The sequence below is a fragment of the Ovis canadensis genome, chromosome 8, assembly GCF_042477335.2.
Source record: "Ovis canadensis isolate MfBH-ARS-UI-01 breed Bighorn chromosome 8, ARS-UI_OviCan_v2, whole genome shotgun sequence".
In the NCBI taxonomy this organism is placed as follows: Eukaryota; Metazoa; Chordata; class Mammalia; order Artiodactyla; family Bovidae; genus Ovis; species Ovis canadensis.
In genome coordinates, this window is record NC_091252.1 from 93,608,286 (window position 1) to 93,615,983 (window position 7,698).

The 7,698-nt window shown below is 48.8% G+C and overlaps 1 long non-coding RNA gene across 1 annotated transcript; it reads right to left on the minus strand.

Moving 5' to 3' along the window:
• Positions 1-1,382: 1,382 nt before the first annotated feature.
• On the minus strand, positions 1,383-3,403 carry LOC138445132 (uncharacterized). Its single transcript, XR_011258740.1, has 3 exons — positions 2,810-3,403; positions 2,087-2,275; positions 1,383-1,985 (listed from the first exon to the last, which is right to left on the minus strand). It is a non-coding gene; the product is annotated as an uncharacterized lncRNA (long non-coding RNA).
• Between the last annotated feature and the right edge of the window lie 4,295 nt (positions 3,404-7,698).

Sequence of the window (7,698 nt, forward strand, 5' to 3'; positions counted from 1 at the left end):
TCGGAGAAAAACTCCAATTACATTAAATTTATGAGTAACTTGATGGTGTGCGACCAAGGAATGAAGAAATTTTGCAACATAGCTTTGTTTTCCAGAGTTGAGTTTCCAAACTGTGAATTAGAACAACCCTCATGACCAAACTGGCCCAGGCCCTGGAATCCTGGCTGACCTGCCCCCAGGCACTTGGGGGAGAACCCTGGGCTCTGGGCAGCAAAGGGCTGACCTCTGCTGTCTCAGCCCCGACCCGTAACCCCACCCAGCAGGGGGAACAGGCAGCTATTCCCAAAAAAGGAAAGTGGAATGCTGGGAACCCATCCCCTGTCCAAAGCTTAACTGAAACCAGAGCGAAGTGGACCCCACCCACCAGGAACATCTCCTCAAATGACAGGAAGTCATCATGTGTCTTGTATTTAATGAAGCAGAGACACTCCTTCATGGGTTTTGCCCCTCTCACAGAGAGGAGGGAAGGCAAGGTGAGAGTAAGGCAGCATGTCCACCCCGTTGTCTCAGCCAGGTCAGGGGAGCAGCAGGTAAGGAAACAGGGAATCTAAATTTAAAAACAACTCTTGGGGCTGCCCTGGTGGCTTAGTGGTAAAGAATCCACTCGCCAATGCGGGAGACACAGGTTCGATCCCTGGTGCGGGAAGATCCCACATGCAGAGGCACAACGAAGCCTGTGTAGCACAGCTACTGAGTCTGTGCTCTAGAGCCCAGGAACTGCAACTGCGGAGCCCACACGCCACGGTTACTGAAGCCTGTGTGCCCTAGAGCCTCTGCTCCCCGGTGGGAACAACAAATGCAATGAGCAGCTCACACACAGCAACGAAGATCCCAGCACAGCCAAAAATAAATAAAATTATAAAAATTAAAAAAAAATTAAAACAACCGTCATGGCAGGGAAGGAGGAGAAAACCATCAGAAAATATTCGGAAACTCCCCCGGAAGAGGAAAAATAAGCTTGGTGCTTTGACGAAATTGATCAACAAATTACCAGTCAGTCAGTAATCACTTTATTGCCCTAAAATGTTATTTTTCTCCTTGACACCTATACATCTTTGACCTCAAGGCAAAAACAAGTACTACATGTAAAAACTGGGGGGAAAAAAACCAACTGGCTTCTAAACTCCTGAATTTTGCCTAAAGAACAGCATAATAGCGCTTTGCTTTTTTCTAAAGTTCATTATTGCAAAAGAAAACACATAAGCTGTAGAAGTATTGTTTGTTCGTTTCCTACTAAATGTACTTTCGAGAGTAAATTGTTCACAGGCAAAGGTAAGAGTAAACAGGTTATTTACTATCCAAAAAACACCCCACAAGCATCATGCTTGTAGGGTAAAGGAGTTAGAGAAGGCGAGGTTAGGGAAAAGAACGAGACCAGCACGTTAGAGGAACAGGTCACCTTTAATGAGGCAAGAAGGGGCAGCAGTCAGATTAGTGAGCTGCTGTACTAACCCAAGAAAAGAGGAAGTATGTATAGGCATATATGTGGGAATCTACTGTCTTAAGGGGGCCTGTTCTCCAAGATTGTTTGGAGTAGTTATCTCTTAAACGGCTGAGGCAAGGAATTCTGGAGATAAGCCAGAGGGTGGACCAGCTGGGAACTGGGTGTAATCAACCTTAATGTCCTTTTTTTTTCTCTTCTTAAGGTGAGTGAGTTATTTGTTTTGCATAGAATGGTGGGGAGGACCTGGAGGGGAGTTTTAACTCCAGGTTATTTTGAGCTGTGTAACTTTCCTTCAATGCTGGCTGTCAAGTTTTCAGGCAAGGGCTATTTTCAGTCCTTTGTAATGGTTTCTCATTTCTAATCACAATTGCACTGTATGTGTCCATTGAACAGATGAGAAAACTGAGGCTCCGTAATTGGTATTATTTGCCTGAGGTCCCACAGCCAGAGGGACAGAGCTGGGTCCAAGAGTGTCCTTTCCACCACACTTGGAAGTGAGCTCTGCGTCTGGTGGAGAGGCCAGCCAGCCTCTCAAGGTCCCCTGAAGAGAAGGAAGGAGAGCTTTCAGTTTGGAGCATTTTGCTTCAAAAATATTCAAGCTTGTGCACTTTGCGGGAGGGATTTCCCTGGCTGATGTATTACCTTTTCAAGTCAATGTCCTCGAAGATCCTGCAGAGACCGGACGAAATCCATTCAGCTTGTTGATTTATAGCTTTTCAGCATTTAGAAGGAGCGGCTTTCGATGTGAAATTGGTTGTGTGCTGCCGCCCATTTTAGAAATTTATCTCGTTTTGCCCGTAAGTGATTTATGCCATGCTTCCATTATTGCCTCTTTTTGGAAGGAGAGAAAAAAAAAAAAAAGAACATCAACACAAAGCTCAGTCAGTGTCCAATATCTTTGTGATTTTGCTCAGCACTCCCATGGCCCATCCGTGTGTTTTTATAGACTGACCAGTAAGAGCCAGGGTGTCGGGTACACGGCCAACCACCTGCTCTTTTGCCAGCAATGACAAGGCCCTTGCTTCAGAGATTCAAGGTGAGGACGGGCAGGGCTGACTCTCTCCATCCTGCCTGCCTTGCCCGTCTTCTTCCAACGTGCTGTGAAGGGAAGGAAGCAGAGGTGCCATCATGCCCCCCCACCCACCTTGACTGTTGGTGCCACTGGGAGACAGTGCTCCCTCTGTCCTCAGGGCCTCCTCACCCGCGGGCCCACAGGGGGGCCCACTCAGACCCCACCCCCAGGGCACATCCTGCAGCTTCCAGGATGGAAGGCAACAGCCTTCCTTTTGGCTGGAGGCAACAGCCAAAGGGCCCACGTCTGGCTGCCTCTCCCCTGGTATCCCTTGACCCAACAAAAATGCTCACCTACTGGCTAGAGAGCAGTGACCCCATCGCTGACCTCTCCTCCACGGTTCATGTCAGGTGGGCATGGCTGGAAGGATAAGACCTGGCTTTCCAGAAGTGGCTCCAGGATCAAGAGAAAAAGATCAACTTCACTCTTCTCCAAGCTCAGGATAAAATCATCTAAGTCGTCCCCCAGATTACGACGTCAGCTACTGTATTAACGCACAAGCACCAAAAGCCAGAAAAGACAAAACAATGGTCAGTTTTAAAGTGCTTACATTTTAATTCAAAGATTTGAATTAAGGATTCCAAGTCAGAGGTAGACACATTCAGATGCTGATTCCGGTTTGTCTTTTCCTGACCCAGTCTCAGTGACTCCTGGGACTGAGAAAAAGTAATTTGTGGAGGATAAAGTTGTGAAGGCTGAGTCAGTACTAGGGATAAAGTATATAATATACCATATCAGGAGCTCAGTGACACCAAAACGAATAGAAAGGAAAACACAGAAGTGAATTTCAGCTTCCAAATGAATCTGAAAGAGTCAGTTCTTAAGTCTCCTGGTTTCTTGGATGTTCTCGAATTCCCTTGAGTGTGTCTGGTCGCAGATTTGCTAATGAGGTATGTCGTGAGGAATTTTGTTGTCCCTTAAAGGCAAAGGGCTCTCCCCTTCTAAAAGGTTACAGTGGTTGGAAGGTGATCTGACCACATCTGCCACCCTGTTGGTCGCCAGGCTTGGGTCCCCTGAACTGGCTGGTTAGCAGATCCCCTCCCTCCCCCACTGCTCCAGGTGCTTCCTCCTGAGGCTGAGCACTCAGTCGAAGAAGACAATCTTCCCCCAAAGAGGGGGAAGGGTATATGCTAGAACTGCCAAACAGCTCCCCGACACCCCTCAACAACAGAGGAATCCTCCTGTCCTCGCGTCCTGTGTTGTCCACCTTCATTCACCGCATCTGGAATCCATCCTCCCTTGTTGCTTTCCCAAAGGAATTCAGATTTTCACCTAAGTCCCCTCCCCTACTTCATGCAGCCCATGGACTTTGCGGGGAGGTGGACCCCCAAATCAGGAGGCCCTGGATCAGTCTAAGACAAAAAAGGGGCTAATTCTATCTCGTGCCCTGCAGTTGTGGGTTCAGGCGCAGAGCGGCATTCAGCCAGCCGTGGCGTCAGGTCGCTGGTGGCCTGTGACCCAGTCTGGGCGAATGAGACACAAGCAGAGACTTGCTGGAAGAGAACGTCTCTCTGCACGGTGTGAAGCCAGGCTGTGGCAGGGCTGACACCCTGGGAGGCCGAGTAGAGAAGAAGGCTGGTAAAGATACCCTGCACCAGATAAACAGCCAACCCTGAGGCTGCCCTCGCTCTGGCCTCTCTCAGAAGGACAGTCAGGAGTCACCCTTGCCCACAAGCCAGTCTGTTGGGTGTTCTGTAACAGCGAGTAAAGATATTCTAGCAAAAGCAAGCGTATAATTCGTTGCCCAAACTCAGCCACTTTTGAGAGTGGATGGGCACTATTAATAATCATGTCAGGACCATAGATCTAAATGAGGGCTGCTCCAGGCAAACTGGGATGCAGGGTCCCTGTAACCTTAACTAATCCAAGCTATAGCATTATCCACATAAATCACCTAAGCTTGAAGAAGTAAAATAAGAGTTATTCAAAGAAATAAAGCAACTTGACTCAGGCTCTTCTCTAATTCATCCTCCAAGTTAGTCACTCAGTCGTGTCCGACTATGACCCCATGGATTGTAGCCGGCCAGACTCCTCTGTCCATGGGATTCTCCAGGCAAGAATACTGGAGTGGGTTGCCATGCCCTCTTCCAGGGGATCTTCCCGACCCAGGGATCAAACCCGGTCTCCTGCACTGCAGGCAGATTCTTTACCATCTGAGCCACCAGGCCTTAGCCAAAGTGATCCCCTCAATGCCCTTCCCGACTTACAACACTATTACAGTGTCCCATTCCTCTTGGGATGAAGACTTAGAGCCTGTGGGGCCTCTTTCAGCTCCATCCTCTGCTCTGCAGGAAGTGCCATCCCTCCCTCCCTCACCTGCCCTTGACTTACCAGCCACCCTCCTGCTCCAGCACCTCATCCCTGGGGCAGTCCGCCCATCACCCTCCAGCCTCTGCCCCAGCCCAGCCAGTTCAGGTTCCTCTGTTGTAGACCCTGGCGGACACCGTTCTTACCCTTTCTAGTGCCTCTCTTGGCTCTTCACTTCATTACAGAGAGCAGGGATGTGTCTGTTCCTGTTCTTGGTGTGATGCAAGCCCCTTGAGCGATGGCTGGCCTCTAAGAGCTACTCAAAACACACGTGTTGATTGAATTAAGGAGTCCTAGGAATGCAAAGCAGAGAAGGCGATGGCACCCCACTCCAGTACTCTTGCCTGGAAAATCCCATGGATGGAGGAGCCTGGTAGGCTGCAGACCATGCGGTCTCGAAGAGTCGAACACGACTGAGCGATTTCACTTTCACTTTTCACTTTCATGCATTGGAGAAGGCAATGGCAACCCACTCCAGTGTTCTTGCCTGGAGAATCCCAGGCACAGGGGAGCCTGGTGGGCTGCCATCTATGGGGTCGCACAGAGTCGGACACGACTGAAGCGACTTAGCAGCAGCAGCAGCAGCAGCAGGAATGCAAAGACTGAGGCAGTGGCAGAAATCCTGAAAGACTCACCTTCAGAGTTCAAAGTGGTCCTTGCCCTGGTCAGCAGAGCCTTTCCGAGTTCTCCAGGAGGACAGACCAGCTCTCCCCAGTCACGGCTGTGACTCTGGGTGCTGAGATTTGCAGGCGCTCTCCCAGAAAGCAGTGCCCACAAGCGCACACTTTCAAAGCCTCACCTGCAGCGACCAGGGTGCTAGTGGAAATCCTTTACAACCATCCAAACTGATGCGGTGCTTGAGGCTCAAGAGTTAAAGTATCATGATGTTTTCTTCCTATAACCTAAGCTGCAAAGAGGCAATTTTTTCTTCTACTTTTCGTTATCCAAAGGTCAAATCTCTTTCTCCAATAATTACCTCCTATATTTGGCTGGTGTAACTGAAGGTAAAATCATTTCTTTTGTTACCTCCGTTGGCTAATGAGCTCCCTAACAGGGATTCCTTTAGAGAAATCCGCATCGGTGCTCTAGACAAAGACTTTGAAGTCTTGCCTGAGTCTGGGGTCGCCTTCTTAAATCTGTATTCTGTGAGTAACAGGGTTTCACATCCTCTGTAATTATTTTTGTTGCAAATTCACTTTTCTCTTCTTGTTCTCTTAACTCCAGCGGTTACTGGCAGCTCCTCCTACGGCCCCCTTTTTTGTCTTTTTGCTCTCCTCCAGCAATTTTAGCAAAGGCTTTCTCTTTGCCTTTAGTTACCTAGTGAGATTGGCAGGTGGGGGGAGAGAAGGCAAGAATCTGGTCATCCTACAAATGAACACCAAGCCTTACTCACGTTTTCTTGGTCTTTTCTCTTTATTGTTGCTTTTACGCTGCTGCTGCTGCTGCTTGGTCGTGTCCGACTCTGTGCAACCCCATGGACTGCAGCCCGCCAGGCTCCTAAGTCCACAGGATTCTCTAGGCAAGAATACTGGAGTGGGTTGCCATGCCCTCCTCCAGGGGATCTTCCCAACCCAGGGACCAAACCCAGGTCTCCTGCATTGCAGGCAGATTCTTTACTGCTGAGCCACCAGGGAAGCCCTGTTGGTTTTATACCTTTTACCAAATCACTGCAAAGAGATTATTCAAGTTACTCTCCAGTGCCCCTCCTATGAGGAATAATGGGCTTCCCAGGTGGTGCTAGTGGCAAAGAACCCGCCTTCCAATGCAGGAGATGTGAGAGATGCCGGGTCGATCCCTGGTTCTCGAAGATCCCCTGGAGGAGGAAATGGCACCCTACTCCCCTGTTCTTGCCTGGGAAACCCCATGGATAGAGGAGCCTGGTGGGCTACAGTCTATGGGATCACAAAGAGTCAGACATGACTGAAGTGACTTAGCACGCGCACACACACACACACACACATGTGAAGAATAACCTCAGAAAAATTCAGTACCTGGAAAGATATCCATCTCTTTAGAAGGTTTTCTCTAACCAGGCTACATGAACTGCACAACCTGTCACGACCACGTTTATGTCCTGAGTTAGAAGCTTCTAGAACAAGCACTAAATTTATCCACGTCGCCCTTAGCCCCTGGTTTCTGAGCTGCTTCTTATCTCTACTTCCACTGCCCTACTTTAGACTGGCTTTAATATTTTAAGCCACCTCAAAAAACCCTTTTTAAAGTCGACAGGGCATAAATGATAAAAATTCTTTTTTCCCTTAATATTAAAAGTTTCCTTAATCTTACAAAACCACATTCTCTTAAAAGAGTGGTTCAGAATCACATTTTCACAAAATCCCCAGGAGAGAGAAACTCTCCCTGTGAGCTCCTAACTTCAGGTCGGCTGTGCAGCAAACCTGGTTTCTTGTCATTTCATTTCCTCACACTCTGGATTCCCACCCCCGAGCCTCATCTTTCATTCAGTTCAGCCTGGGAGTTGTCCTCCAGGAACTGAGAAAACCAGCCTCCCAGAGGCTGCCGGGAGCCAGGCAGGCTATTCCTGTTTGCGTTTGAATGAATATTTCATACAAAACCTCTGAGCATCTTATATACGCTGAGCCCAAGGACTCAAAGTCGATGGAGAAAGGAGATTTAACTCCCAATACAACCCAGTAGCAAGGACTTCTGTGGCCTTCAGGAGGCTCAGACCTCATCAGGGACAAGTGTCCATTGGACATCCCCCTTGGGGACAGGGTCCAGGTCCCTGCCTGACTGATCAAAGCCCTGGATGCTGCCAGGATGCTGACAGTCTCCAGCTGGTCTTAGATGCCATACGCATTGCGTCCCATCAATTCTCGGCAGTGCTGCCTCGAATTTTTTAATCAGTAGTTGGATA